Source organism: Orcinus orca, chromosome 12 (assembly GCF_937001465.1).
Source record: "Orcinus orca chromosome 12, mOrcOrc1.1, whole genome shotgun sequence".
NCBI classification, from domain to species: domain Eukaryota; kingdom Metazoa; phylum Chordata; class Mammalia; order Artiodactyla; family Delphinidae; genus Orcinus; species Orcinus orca.
The window spans coordinates 41,380,000-41,396,413 of record NC_064570.1 but is presented as its reverse complement, the minus strand read 5'-3'; positions in this window follow the sequence as shown (position 1 = coordinate 41,396,413).

Sequence of the window (16,414 nt, the reverse complement as noted above, 5' to 3'; positions counted from 1 at the left end):
AGAATTTTTATTCACTGCTGCCTTCAGAATAGTGCCAAGGGCAAACACACTCTAAAATGTATCGAGGGGACTTCCCTGGTGGCACAGTGGTTGGGAATCTGCCTGTTAATGCAGGGGACACGGGTTCGAGCCCTAGCCTGGGAAGATCCCACATGCTGCAGAGCAACTAAGCCCGTGAGCCACAACTACTGAAGGCGCATGCCACAACTACTGAAGCCCGCTCGCCTAGAGCCTGTGCTCCTCAACAGAAGAAGCCACTGCAATGAGAAGCCCGCGCACCACAACAAAGAGTAGCCCTGGCTTGCCACAACTAGAGAAAGCCCATGCGCAGCAACGTAGACCCAACACAGCCAAAAATAAATAAATAAATAAATTAATTAAAAAAAATAAGCCATTTGGGGGGCTTCCCTCGTGGTGCAGTGGTTGGGAATCCGTCTGCTAATGAAGGGGACACAGGTTCGAGCCCTGGTCCTGGAAGATCCCACATGCCACAGAGCAACTCAGCCCGTGCGCCACAACTACTGAGCCTGTGCTCTAGAGCCCGCAAGCCACAACTACTGAAGCCCGCTCACCTAGAGCCCATGCTCCACAACAAGAGAAGCCACCGCAATGAGAAGTCTGCACACCGCAATGAGAAGTCTGCGCACCGCAATGAAGAGTAGCCTTGCTCATGGCAACTAGAGAAAGCCTGCACGCAGCAACGAAGACCCAACGCAGCCAAAAATAAAGAAAATAAATAAATAAATTTATTTATTTTTTTTAAAAAAGAAGCTATCTGGAGAGACAGAGATGCAAAAGACCAGAGACTATAAGAGGAATACAGAGATGGTTTCTAAATGCTGGGGAATGAAAAATATTGCTACATGGGAATAACTGGATTGATCCCAATTGCTGAGGCTAATCAAGAAGGCCCAGTGTCGGACAAGAAATTTGAAAATTCTTTTCTTTCTACTTGGATGTTTCTTCTTACTCAACAGTTCTCATTCCGTTCAGGCCATATAGCCTGGGTTTTCTGACTGGTGAGGGGGTAAAATAAAGAGAGCAATGATGAGAAGAAAGATGGGGAACAGGCCTAGCCTGGGAGGGGACATCCAAGGCCAGCTCCCAAAACAAAAGAAAAGTCAAGAATGAGGGCAGCTTTGAGTCTGTTTACCAATAGCCTATGGCCACTTCTACACACAGTCAAACCCACCACAGGCCACTGCTCTGGTTGATATAAATCACCATCACTGTATGTCTCCTCACTATGAATGACGCTGCCAAGCCATATGACGGCAGAGCAGTAGCTTCTCTCATCGTCCAAAACTATTAGGGGGGGTGTGTGTGTGTGCGCGCGCACCTGTACATGCTTCCATGTGGCCAAAACGTAGAAGTGAGAAATCCCTAGCCCAGTCAGATTTGGCCTTCAGTGTTATTTTATTTTGGCTTGTGGAACAAAGTTTATTTCTTGTTTATGTTTTAAATTTGGGGTTTTTGCTTTCGTTTTGGTGTGAAGAATGTGACACAGCTTTTAAAGTAATAGTATCTTAAGACGAGATATGAGATGTCATGAAAGTTGGGTACGACGTTAATATGACTCTGTGTATTTCTTTCTAATACATATATTTCTGCCTGTGTCTCTGGGCCTGGGCACATCTTGCTATGCTTTTGTTCCTGCATCACTTCTTTTTTTTTTGCGGTAGGCGGGCCTCTCACTGCTGTGGCCTCTCCCGTTGCAGAGCACAGGCTCCGGATGCGCAGCCCCAGCGGCCATGGCCCACGGGCCCAGCTGCTCCGCAGCATGTGGGATCTTCCTGGACCGGGGCACGAACCCGTGTCCCCTGCATCGGCAGGCGGACTCTCAACCACTGAGCCACCAGGGAAACTCCTGCATCACTTATTTTATACTGTCTCTATTTGTCTATTTCCATCTGTCTCTTCTGTGTTTGCCTCTTTTTCCCACACTTTCCTTTTTTCCCATTCATTTATTCAAAGTTACATTAAATGGCAACCACTGTATATTGTTTCTAAGAATTATCAAATTCCTCTTCCCTCCAACTCTGAATCAAGTAGCTTTTTCATGCAGGTACTTCAGTTGATCTTTGAAAGTTCAGTGCCCTTGAGAAAAAAAATGTTCTTGACTATTTCCCTGACCCGGGATGGAGTTTTCCAGAAACGTCCATCATGTCAACCCTATATTGATATACACAGAATGCTGATGCCTTTCAAGGCTAGTGAGAAATAAGTCGGTAAAAGGAGAACCCAGACTCTCAGGTGCAGAGAGGAACAAGACAATGTAAAAATGAAAATACATGTAAAAATGAGACATTTAATTTTACTCTCTGATTTTAAACTTTGAAACATGAAACGCATAGCTCTATAAAGCATGGAGCAGGAACTGAAAATGTGACAACCTGGTCAAAGTTTGAATTTTTCCAAATCTACAAACAAGGCTTTTTGATTTTAAAACGATTCAGACCTGTGACTGGGACGTTCCCTAATTTATTTCTCAGAAAACAGACCTCCGAAGGGCCTCAGGCTACAAAGCTTCCAGAATCCTGACACCAGCGAGATCTGCAGAGCCAGCCGGCACCACCTCGCAGGCAGTCAGTACTGAATACACGCGGGTTGAAATTCATTAGAGAAAAAATAAGTATGCTGGAAATTAGTTTTACCCTGGAATATACTATTGCACTTTCTAAGAATCTCTCGATTGCCTATAATTGCTGGAAGGCCTCATGTTTCACACCAATGATTCCAGTATTAGTGGGAAACTCAGAAGACATGAGGAAAGACTGAATTCATTATTAATGAAGGACTGCCGCCCTCTGAGGAAACACAGTGCACTTAACGCCCAGCTTACCTCATCTTCCTCAATAAACCCATGCTCTCTAATTGTAAACGGCATCCCTTGGGAGGCTCCCTGGAGAGGATGACAGCCAATTAACAAGCACACTTTGGCCTTAATTAAGCTGCCTTTTCCTGTCTGTGATACTACCTCAATATCAATGGAGACGGTTGATGGTTGATGCTTTATTTTACTCCCATTACAGAACTGAATTCCAAGTTAATTCTTTTAAAACACGATCCAATTAAAGCTTTTATTATCTAATGAAATGCATATATTTTTTATTTTAAATGAGAAGGGGAATTCACTTGCAAGATTAATTTCTTTTTGGCCTCCCCCTTTTCCCTCTCCTTCTTAACTCATGGTCTATGAGGGTATTAGTTTGCTAGGGCTGCTGTAACAAAGTGCCACAGGCTGGGTGGCTGAAACCCCAGAAATTTATTTTCTCAGAGTTCTGGAGGCTAGAAGTTTGAGATCAAAGTGTTGGCAGGATTGGTTTCTTCTGAGACCTCTCTCCTTGGCTTTTTCATGGCCATCTTCTCCCTGTGTCTTCACATCATCTGACCTTTGTCTGTGTCCAAATTTCCCCTTCTTATGAGGACACCAGTCAGATTGGATTAGGGCCCATCCTAATGGACTCATTTTAGCAAAATCACCTCTTTAAAGGCCATTTCTCCAAATATAGTCACATTCTGAGGTACTAGGGGTTAGGACTTCAAAATATAAAATTTGAGGGGACACAATTCAGCCTCTGTGAGGATGTGGTGACATTTCGAGGGAGAGGCAGTAGAGTATATGGTTAGGGGCACTGCTTCCAGAGCCAGACCGTCTGGGTTCAGATCTCAGCTTTCCCACTTCCCCCTGTGTGACTTTGGGCAAGTCACTTAAGTTTTCTGCCCTTTATTTCCTCCATCTGTAAAATGGGTTAATAATGATGCCCCCCTCAGGGGGTTTTTATGAAGAGTAAATAAGTGCTTTATACATAGAAAGCCCTCTATAAATGTTTGCTACAATTATTTCAAGCTTTTTCCTTAAAATGCTTAAAGAGGGCTTGTAGATTTTCCTCATAAGGGAAATGAATGCTGTGTAAATGTACTATAAAAATGTGAAGAACATCTTGATCCCCAGTGTCATGAATTGAGACGATTATTTTAAAATTTTCTTTTACATTCGTAATTTTATACTCAAAATATATAATGACTCTTGTGTTAGGGCATGAAATGGATTTGGGCCATATGTGGCAGATTTTAGTCAAGACTATACCCTCCCACCGTCTTCACCCCAGTCCTATATCTTCTCCTCCATCCAAACTGAAGGCAGGTTTCAAGTGTGTGGCTTGTTCTACCTGAGCAGACCTGGTCCAAGATCAGGCTCTCCAAATTCGGATGCCTTCATTTTTACAGCAAAACCCTAATTCTGGACCAATATCCTTCTTTACTGCTATACACTGGTAGCTAAGTCTTTCTGGAGAAAATCTCTGACCACATGGCTAAGTTCTACTAAAATATCATGATCTCCATCCTCTCCTGGGCCTTCTGCACCACGGCATCTTTTCCTTATCCTTGGTCCTCATCATCTCCCATTCCCCTAGGGAGCTATTCCCCACTCTTACCTCTGCATCTAAGTCTTGTACTCAAAGCACACCTCTCTCTTGGCCCCTGATAACTTTTTTACTCTTCACCAGGAACACAGTGGTTCTAGCAACACCAAACTGCTTAATTCCACACACACCACGTTGACTCTCCTCTGGGCCTTTGCTCTTGCACAGAAAATGCCTTCTTTTCCCAGGCTCCTCTGCCTTTGTCTGACTTGCTTTTACTCTTAAGACTTGCCTCAGAGCTTCCCTGGTGGCGCAGTGGTTGAGAGTCCGCCTGCCGATGCAGGGGACACGGGTTCGTGCCCTGGTACGGGAAGATCCCACATGCCGCAGAGTGGCTGGGCCCGTGAGCCATGGCCGCTGAGCCTGCGCATCCAGAGCCTGTGCTCCGCAACGGGAGAGGCCACAGCAGTGAGAGGCCTGCGTACCGCAAAAAAAAAAAAAAGACTTGCCTCAAACATCGTGTCCTCCTCGCTTAAGCCTTCGTCCGTCAGCAGTCCTGCCTCGCCTGAGCTGGTGCTTCCATCACTCCCTGCATACGTCTCCAGCACTGTTCTTACGACACTGGTATACGATTTATCTGTTGATGGCTCCATCTCTCCCAACAGACTGAGCTCCTTGCCGCCAGAAGTCCTGTGTGTTCATTACTGAATTTCACTGTCCAGCACAGTAGATGTTCCAAACGAGTCCTGTCTTTCCTCCAGGACACAGGCTGTATTGAAATCACTTGTGTGCTAAGCTCTTGAGGGACAGGGGTCAGACTTAACTGTTTTTCTTCTTTTGTCAATCAGGGTTCTTAGCTGTGAAGAACAAAACCCATCTGTGTTGCTTTAAGTATGCAAGGATTTTGCTAAAAGGAATTGGGTAGCTCACTGAACCAGTGGGAAAATCAGAAAGTAGGTATGAAAAAAGGAAACTAAAAGCAACCAGGACCACACTCAGAATCACACCACCAAACCAGGCCACCTGATGTCCAGAATGCACTGTGGTCCCGCTGGCACTGCCGACTGTTCCTGGAAACAACGGGCTGCTGCAGCATCTGCCGCAGGCCTCCCCCTTGCTGGATTACCCACCTCGCCCTACTTCCTGGCCTCTCTGGCTCCCAGGTGCACCAGGGTGCACGCACCTGATTGGCTAAGCCTCAGTCAAAGCGCCCATGCTCAGAATGAAGGTGAGTAGCTGATGTTTCCAGCCTGGTCAGAGATGGTGAGGTAATTCCTCAAATAAGGAGGGTGGCTCAGATAATGGTGGCCAGACAATAACAAATATCTACTACAGATCCCTCAGGCTTAGCACAGTCTGACAAACAGTAAGTGCTAAGTAAAGGCAGATTAAAAAGTAAAGTATGAATGAATCGCCTCTAACTGTGTTTCCAGAAACCCTCTTTTTTTACTGAATAAATTTGACATATAACATTGTGTACATTTAAGGTATACAGTGTTACTTTGATACATTTATATATTGCAATATGATTCCCATTGTAGAGATATTCATCACACTACATAATTACAGTACAACACTGTTGTCTACATTCATTATACCGTGCATTAGATCTCTATGGCTTATTCGCTACTTGTTGCAAGTTTATACCCTTAAACAACATCAAACTTGTCCCTGCCCAGTCCCATCTCCTGGTAACAATTTTACTCTGTTTTTTACAAGGTTACCTTTTTTAGATTCCACATTTTAGTGAGATACAGTATTTGTCTTTCTCTGTCTGACTTGTCTCACTTAGCATAATATGCTTAAGTAAATACAATGAAATATTATTCAGCCATGAGAAAGGAGCCTATCCTGCCATTTGCTCCAGAAACCCACTTTGCCAAAGGGGAGTCTCGACCTGGCCCTACAATCCATATTTTTGAGGAGAAGGAGACGGGAGGGAAAGGATGGGAGAAAAAAACACTAATATGTGTTAAGTGTCTGGGATGTGCCAGGCACTGTGCAGACACTTTAGACACATCCCTACTAGTGATACAGTCCTTGCTAGATTGTGATGTGCAAGAGTGGTACCAACCACGTCTGTCTTACCATTTATCGTATCCCCAGTGCCTAGCACGGTGCTGGCACACAGTAAGTAGGCCCTTGATAAATACTTGTTGGTGTTGAACAGTCCTACAAAGGTGAAACTGTGCCGTTTTGTTGATGTTCAGATCAAGTACCTCTGGCAGTCACAAAGCTAGTGAGTAGCAGCTCTGTCTGGCACCCAACTCCACGCTCTTTCTATTGTCACACCTGCATGGATGCTAAAATCTGGATTGCCAAAATGCAGGCTATTGGGAGGAGTGATGTTAGCATCATGGCAGAATAAGATGTCCCTTATTTTTATCCCCCTTTAACATCTAAGATTTGGCCTCTATCCATGGACAAAAGTGCCTCTGGGAGCTATGGGATCCAGCACCATATGCCAAGGGAGCCAGAGGCATCTCACCCACCCGTGCATTGGGTAACAGGCAGAAGACACTGGTATGGGCTGTGCAGCCAGCAGGAGTCTGTGAACCAGCTCCAACCCCTCTGGGCCACAGTCTGAGAGCACCTGGAAGATGCTGACTGTGGCAGATACCCATGGATGAGACAGCCTTAGTAGAAGTTCAAGTTTCTAGAGGAGAAGTTCCAGCACTCTGTTGGTGCAAAAAAATAAAAAATAAAAAAATACAAGTTTGGATGTGTTGGAGTGGGTAAGAGGAACTTTGCCAAGTTCCTGCCCTCCCAGGCAGCCCAGCTTAGAGAAGGAAGAGCCCAGGGATCCCTCTGGTGGGGGACTGGGGGAGTGGTGAGTGAGCGTCTGGCTGTCCCAGCTGTGCAGGACGCTGCTAAAGAAACCATCTCTCCAGAGCTGCACCCAGAGTACTGAAGCAAGAGTTCCATGATTAGGGGGAGGGAGGAGGTTGGGAAAGAGGCAGATAAGCATATCAGAGGGCATTAAAGGGACACGGTTCCTGCTGACTGTGTTCTAAACTCCAGCAGAAAGCCTGCTTATGAACTGCTGGGGAAACCTCACCAGAGGATCCCCCAACTGGCTTGTGGGTACCCCTAACACCTTGAGGGCCAAACCCACACCTACTGTAAAGCTCCTACAAGAAAACAGTGGTTTCTGTAATGACCTATATGGGAAAAGAATCTAAAAAAAGAGTGGACATATGTATAACTGATTCACTTTGCTGTACAGCAGAAACTAACACAACATTGTAAATCAACTATACTCCAATAAAAAAAATTTTTTTAAATAGGAAAAAAGAAAAGAAAAAACAGTGGGTAAGTTTCTTGACATAGGCCTTTGCAATTTTTTTGGATTTGACACCAAAAGCAAAAGCAACAAAAGCAAAACTAAGCAAGTGGGACCACATCAAACTAAAGAGCTTCTGCATGGCAAAAGGAACCACCAACAAAGTGAAAAGGCAACCTACCAAATGGGTAAAGATATTTGCAAATCATACTCCTGGTAAGGGGTTAATATCCAAAATACATTTAAAAAATCATACAACTCAATAGAAAAAAACTTCAACGATTTAAAAATGGAGAAGCTGAATAAACATTTCTCCAAAGAGATACAAATGGCCAACAGGTACATGAAAAGATGCTCAATGTCACTAATCATCAGGAAAATGCAAATCAAAATCACAATGAGCTATCACTTCACATCTATTAGAATGGCTATCATCAAAAAAAAAAAAAAGAGAGAGAGAGATAACAAGTGTTGATAAGGATTTGGAGAAAAGGGAACCCTTGTGCACTGTTGGTGGGAATGTAAATTGGTGCAGTCACTATGGAAAACGGTATGGCAGTTCCTCAAAAAATTAAAAGTAGAATTACCACATGATCCAGCAATTCCATTACTGGGTATATACACAAAGGAAATGAAAACAGGATCTGCACCACCATGTCTGATGCAGCATTATTCACAGTAGCTAAGATATGGAAACCACTGAAGAGTTTATCAATAGAGGAATAAAGAAGATGTACACATAAACAATGGAATATTATTCATCCATGAGAAAGGACATCCTGCCCTTTGCAACAACATGGATAAACCTCGAGGGCATTATACTAAATGAAATAAGCCAGACCAAGAAAGACAAATATTGTAATGATATCACTTATATGTGGAATCTAAAATAGCTGAACTCATAAAAACAAAGAGTAGAAAGGTAGTTACTAGGGGCTGGGGAGTGGAAGAAATGGGGAGATGTTGGTCAAAGGCTACAAACTTACAGTTATAAGGCAAATAAGTTCTGGAAATCTAATGCACAGCACGGTGATTACAGTTAATAATACTGCATTAGATTCTTGAAAGTTGCTAAGAGATTAGATCTTAATTGTTCTCACCACAAAAAAGAAATGATAATTATGTGATATGATGGAGGTACTGGCTAGCTCCACAGCAGTAATCACACACTATATAAATGTACCAAAACAACTGTTGTACACCTTAAACTTACCCTATGTAATATGTCAATTATACCTCAATGACAAAAAAATAATGCAGGCTATTGCTTGTGGGAGATTCTGGGCACTTTTTTAAAGCTTCTGATTAACAAAAATCTATCTGAGGGCCTTGTGGATTGGAGTCTGACTCTCTGTCCCCATCTCCCAAAGGAATCGCGTGATGGAATGTATATTCTTTCAGAGTACAGCTTCTATGAAACGGACTCTGACCTCATGTCTCAGAGGGTTTCAAAACCCTGCTGCTGCCGGCTCTTCAGGCACACATTATCAAAGTCTTCAGAAGATGGAACCTGTCCCACAACGACCGAATGGGGTGCCCGCTGAGGTGCTCCCACCTGCTCTGGTCCACCCCTCAGGTGGCCTGTGTGTCTGCTGCTGGAAGTGCCCGAGGAGGCTGATTGCGGAAGAAGTGTTTTCATGATGAGAGTTGAATGCAGGCAGGTCTTCAGCTTCTGCTGGTGAGTTTAGGCGTTCCAGCCTTTTCAGTTCCCCTACCAGAGATCCTTCATGCCCCCTAGCGGTGTGAGCAGAACAGGCTGGCCTACATTCCCTTTCAGGGGGACTTGGCTTGTCAGAGCCACGTTTGTTCAAGCAAGTAAGCACAGGAAACGGACAGACAAAAACCCCTTCTGGAGGGTTATCTAGGGTCCCATGCCTGAAAGCTTTTTAATGAGGAAAAGTCCTCCAGGAAAAAAGTATTTGCACACATTTGATGGAAAATAAAAAGGGCCCTTTGGTTGGGCCACACCTCGCCGTCCTCCACGGCAGCCTTCTCAGTGTGTTCTACGTGGACGGTGCCCAGAGCCCAGCACGGGTGATGGCCCTCCTGGCGTGGCGGAGTACAACTGCCCTGGAGTGTTACTGCATCTTCTTAGGTGCTGAACCAGGGCTGAGGTGTGGAGGAGTCCCCTGCTTCGGATATGGAGCAGCTGCCCAAGTCTGCTTGTAGAGGAAAGGGACCTGTGCTCAGCCCAGCACTGTTGCCCTGGCTTAGTGACCCTAGGAGAGGGCTGCCCACACGTTTCCTTCTGAAAGCACATGATGACTAAATGGGAGATGAGCCAACGCCCTTATGACTTTGGCCTTGCCCTGACATAGTCACATTTCCTTTGGGAGCTGTCATGATATAGCTGACGGGGCACTGGTTTTGAAATCAAACAGTGCCTCCTCCAGAAGCCATTTGTTAGCTGTGTGACCTTGAAAAATTAACACAGTCCCTCTGATCATGTTTCCATCTGTAAACAGGGTTAATGATACCTTTCTTACAGAATTGCTGCGAGAACTAAATATCTATCATCTAACCATCTATCTGTATCTCATACATATGGACTCACACACATACATGAAGTGTCTAATAGGATGCCTAGCACATAGCAGGTGTTCAATACCAGTCAGCTCCTTCACCTTCCCATATCGTCACAATCGTCCACTCTCAGATCCCTCTGTGCCTGGGAGAAGAGCGGTCCACACATGTCATGAGGCAGGACGCCATCACCACCCTGGCATCTGCACATATGGCTCTTGCTCCAGAGAGGAGTGAACAACCAGACTCAGTTCATCTGCTTCTGAAACTTCTCAGGTCTAAATTTGTATTTGGCAGGCTTGTTTCTGTTTGTCTGTTTTGGCTTGTTTGGAAATGACACTGGAGATCTGGTGCTTGGGATTTCTTCTGTACTCCAGCCTTAGAAGGACACAAACAATCTCATTTTTCTATAGTGAGTGGGAGTTGCCTTTAACCCCCTGAGATTCTCATCTGACCCAGAGACTACCAAGTTCCCTTCACTGACTAAAAAAGAACTTAGAGTTGGTCGTGGGTGCTAAGAGGGCAGGGTGTGGTGACAACAGGCCCTCCAGTAAGGAGGGGACTCACTAGCGTCAGCGCCCAGCAGCTCTGATCACATCCTCTTCCAGCATCACGTGCAAAAACGCTCTCATCTCAGCCACACCTGGAGGGTGTTCCCTCCACGTGCTAACACCAACCTTAGTGCGGATAATCGTAAGTCTCAAGGAGATAAAAAGCAGGGAAGGAGAGCAGCCTGCTGACCTTTACACTCTCCACTTGGCATCAAGATTTGCTCTTCTGCTTTTGGTCCTGGAATCCTAAATCCCTCTATTCTTGGGGGCAGGGCAACTTTTTAGGAGCAGTTCTGTTTCTCATAATTATCCAAGCCTGACAACAGATTAGCTGTGGTTAGTTAGCACGATGACATGCACTACATCTATCCCTTAAATCCGATGATGAAATCAATGAAGAAAAGGCTTTCAAACACACACATCTCAAAACTGACCTTAATAAGATACGTCCTATTTTTGTCAGGTGCTTTCCCTACATGGCACAAAGCTCCCTTCGAGTCTCCTGGCTCCAAGGAGAAGCAGCCTCTTGTGTCTAGTCAACACTAACCGAGAAACACTGGGAAAAGAAGAGAGAGAAATGGGGAAGTGTAGACAAATGGTCATTCTTCCCTCAAATGTCTTAAATGTCTCATTCAACAAATATTTATCGAGCAACAACTATGTGCCAGGAACTCTTCTAAGAATTGGTCCATCAGTGAGTAAAACAAACAGAAACCCCTGCCCTCAAGGAGCTTACACTCTAATGAGGGTAGACAGACGGTGCCATGCATGCTGTGGCAAAAAGACAGATCAGTAACGTTGATCCCGCCATTATTTAAAAATTTGATATTTTGCTCCTCGTGGATTTTTTTTTTTTTTTTGTGCTTTGACTTTTAAAAGTATTGCATCAGGGCTTCCCTGGTGGCGCAGTGGTTGACAGTCTGCCTGCCGATGCAGGGGACACAGGTTCGTGCCCCGGTCCGGGAAGATCCCACGTGCCGCGGAGCGGCTGGGCCCGTGAGCCATGGCCGCTGAGCCTGCGCGTCCGGAGCCTGAGCTCCGCAGCGGGAGAGGCCACAACAGTGAGAGGCCCGCGTACCGCAATGACAGCTCACAGCTGAGTCCCCGCCCCCGGAGATTACCCTCAGCGCAGAGCCCTAGCCCAAGGACAGGCCCTCTCCCCAGGGGCAGCCTACATCCGATGATTGATCCACGTGGAGAAAGAAGATCCAGAACCCTAGAGGCCAGATGACAATGCTTAACTGTCAGAAGCAAGGTGGGAGTAAACGCCCCACTGAGGAGCAGGGTCAGAACAGCAGGGAGACACTCACACAGAGCTGTGGAAATGGCTGGAGCCCGGAGATGAGTCCCGAGATCAAACTATACACAGTGTTTTCAAAGTGTAGTCTCTGACCAGTAGCATCAGCATTGCCTGGAAAATTGTCAGAAACCAATTCTCAGGCCCCAGCCCAGACCTCCTCAGTTAGAAACTCTGGGGGGTGGGGACCAGCAATCTGTAGTTTAACACGGCCTCCAGGCACTCCAGATGCACTGGTCAAGAGAAAGGTTCTGGAAGAGGCTGAGGGCAGCTGTGCCAATAAAGTCAGAATTCTCTGACCAGCTTCTGGACCTGGATTAAGTTTTGGACTTGGAGCCCATTGACTGAAGCAAAGGTCAGGTCCTTAGGTAGAAGTACCCTGCAACACCTTGGCAAGACTATATGACACTGATTACCCCAGTCCTTCTACAAAGGGACTGGCAGGTATTTACCTGGGTAACTATACCCTGGGGAAAGGAAATAGCCCAATACTTAATACTTTGAGAACCACTGGACACAAGGTCTGAGTTGAAAAATGATACCCAGTATGATACAAACACGTTCCCCCGGTAGAAAAAATGTGTGTGTGGGCCAGGTAATAGATGGACCCAGGTCTACTTCAGAGTAGGCTGACATAGATAATACTGGGAAGTCGCCAGAACACTCACATATCCACACTGGTTCCTTAGCCTGTGAATGAACGTGGGAAAGGACAAGTGGGAGCCTCTGAAGCTCCCCCTCTACTCCCCCTCTGAGCAAGGCTGCAAAGTACACACATCCCAAGGCAAAGAGCAGAGAGTAGCGCCACCCTTAAAGACCTAAAGGAAGCAGAGTGGTGATCCCCATCGATTTCCATTTAATTCATCAGTCTGGCCTCTACAAGAATTAGATCGGGGAAAACGTCAGCAGAGTACCCCAAGCTCCATTAACCTGTAGCGCCAACGGCAGCTGTTGTGCCAGATGTGGTATAAGCCCCGGCCGCGCGCCTACCCCTCAGCCCCCCACCCCCTGCCCACAGCAGCTGATCTGGAGGCAGCAACTGATACTCAGGGTCTCTCTCCTCTACCATCCATTCTAGATTTCCCTCACCCTTGGTTAGCACCTGTGACAGACAATAAACTAAATGAGTAAATGTTATAGTATGTCAGAGCATAAGAATGCTACAGAAAAATTAAGGAAGGGGAAGAACGTTTTGCAATTTTGAAGGTAGGTAGTCTTCATTGAAGTGACATTTGAGCAAAATCCTGAAGGAAGTGAGGAGTGATTACCTTCAGAGAAAAAGCCCTCCACAGACAGAAGAGCAAGTGAAAAAGCCCTGGGGCTGCTTCATGTCTGGAGAATTATAGGAACCAGCATGGTTAGTGTTTGATGTCAAAAAGGTAGCACGTGGCCAGATGTGCAGGGCCTTAGAGATCAATATTATATGGACTTTGGCTTTTACCCAGGATGAGATGAGAGCTGCTGGACGGTTTGAAGTAAGAAGTAGTATTACCTGACAGGTTCACTCTGATTACTGTGCTGAGAATAGCCTGTAGGGAAGCACAGTGAGAGAGTATAGTGGCTTGGACTGGTGTGAGGGCAGCAAATGTGGTGAGAAGTGTACAGATTCTGGATATATATATTTTTTTCTTTTTAAAGATTTTTTTTTGATGTGGACCATTAAAAAAAAATAATTATTATTTATTTATTTTTGGCTGCGTTGGGTCTTTGTTGCCGCACGTGGGCTTTCTCTAGTTGCAGTGAGCGGGGGCTGCTCTTCCTTGCGGTGCGCGGGCTTCTCATTGTGGTGGCTTCTCTTGTTGTGGAGCACCGGCTCTAGGTGTGAGGGCTTCAGCAGTTGTTGCACACAGGCTCAGGAGTTGTGGCTTGTGGGCTCTAGAGCGCAGGCTCAGTAGTTGTGATGCATGGGCTTAGGTGCTCCACGGCATGTGAGATGTTCCCGGACCAGAGCTCGAACCCGTGTCCCCTGTTAACCACTGCGCCACCAGGGAAGTCCCTAGATATATTTTCAATAGAGATTGCACAGGATTTGCTAACAGATGGGGTGTGAGGTACAAGAGAAAGTAAATGGTCAAGGATGACTCAAGTTTTTGGCCTAAGCAATTGGAAGGATGGAGTCTCTAATTTCCCAAGATGGATAAATCTGGGAAATGAACACATTTGATGGGGACAAGATCAGGAGTATTATTTGAAATATGTTGAGGTGGAGGTATATTGACTAGGAGTTGGATAGAGGAGTCTGGAGTTCAGGAAAGGAATCATCAGCTGACCAATAGGTTTGGGGAGTCCTAAGACTCAATGAGAACATTAAAGGTCTGGGAGAGAAGGAGAAACTAGGTAAGGAGAAGAAAAGCTGAGACCAGAAGAGGTTAGTAAAGAAAACCACAGGCATGTGATGTCCTGGAGGCCAAGTGACAAAGGATTCCAGGGAGGGGACAGGAGTCAGCCACACCAAATCAAGTAAGATAACTGCTGCTCAGTGATCATTCAGCCCTGGAACCCAATTCCCCCGATTCCCAATTTTGCTGTGCTACCAGTCTCCTTGATGTATCAGTAGGCACTGAAAAAGTTAGATCTGAAATATTAAGCAGTCTTTCAACACTGGTTTATTACGGAAGCCCTAAATTAAACCAACTTTGTCCCCACATCGAAGTGTGCCCGATGCAAATACTTGCTTTCTGGTGGTTCGATTCAGCCAAGGCTTAAGGTTCCAACGAAACCTAAAGAAGAGCGGCCTAAAAACCATTTACACTCACAAGATAAATAACTTACACCCTACTCCTTAGTGAGATCAGGCCCAGCGTGCATATCCTATTTCCCTTGTTGTTCTATATCTTGCATCAGAGTATTTACGTAGACACAGGAACAGTTTACTTGAGTTTAAGTTAACATTTCTGTCAAGTTCATGTTTACAAGTATTACCTTCAGATGCATTTTTAAGTCTTTAAGAGGGAAGACGGTGGAGCTGATATAAGAACAACAGAAGAGTTACCACAGTTTCCTGTGTGTGTCCTCTGAGTGGCAGTGAAGGGAATGAGTGTGGTTAATGCTCCCCCATATACCTGGGGTGGAGGGCTGCTTCGCCACTTGCAAGATGGGTCATAGACAGCAAAACCTCTACTGGAGAGAGTACTAATGTGAGCCAGGAGCCTTCTTTTACCTTTCCTGAATGTTAACAATATGGAAAGCAGACATGGAAAATGTTATTCTGAACACTGAGGAATACACACTGGCCTCGCCTTCCACATTTTGAGCTTGTCAGATTTGGAACTAGGGTGTCTGATAAGCTGCATCTGAAAGATGGTCCCAGGTAGTCCCTAGACTTAGACATTCATCAGGGTAGGTAGGTTCTGAACACCCAAGTGTTGTGGATTGGCTGAAAGTGAGCTCTAGGGATCTTCCTTGTGGCTGACCTAAGATTTTCTCTAGAACTGTTCTTCCAGTAATTCCACCAGCTAGGCAGATTTAGCACTAGGGGAAGGCATAGAAATCAAATACAATACACACATAAAGAATACGTAGGTTTGCAAGAATTAAAACCTGTCAATCAAGAATAGATCTCTATTATTATAGTTTTGGTATACCTTCAAAAAACAGTTTACAGTTTGGCTGAGTTAAGCCAAAGGGTTAAAGATATCAGAATAACATGCTTGTTTTGTCTGTATTTCTAAGAAACACTAAAAATTAAAATAATAAAATCCCTATTATAAATTTTAGAATACCACATATACACTGAAAAGTATATCTTTAACAATGTCAGAAAACTCAACTCTTTTATGTAGTTATGATAGAATTAAGATCCTGGTTTGGTCCTCTCGAAAAGAAAATTAGGTACAGCTTTTATTGTGTTTATATAATTTTACATTATTAAAATGTTTTCAAGGAGTCCACTGGCCTGAAAAAATTATATCCTGACATGTTGATTCAGAATTAAAGGTTATTTTTATACTTTCCTTTATTGACTAAAAATATGATTTTTGAGACTGTATATATTTCCCCTGAGACATGTGTTTTTCCTTGGTACACACATTAAATACCATATAAGAGAAAGTCTTAGTGGTTGTGAAATCACACAGTATATAAAAAAGTAGGACACAGCAGGATAAAATGTGACCTCAGGACATTAAACATTTTCGGCTCTGAAACTAAGGGACCCCACAGTAGTGGCAGTACTGACTTCCCCATGCATCCCCAAAGCCCTGTGTTCGGCCTTTAATACTGTTTGTCACTAAAGGAATAAAGTGCCTTGGGGTAGTGGATTCTATGACTTGAGTTGGGAAAAAAAATAAAATGAGTCTGGAACATGCTGTTGTTTTCCGATAGCTTGGGTGCTTTTGGGAAAGTCAGAGTCTTAAAAGGACATTGGTGTGAACATAAAGGGACTTCCCATTGA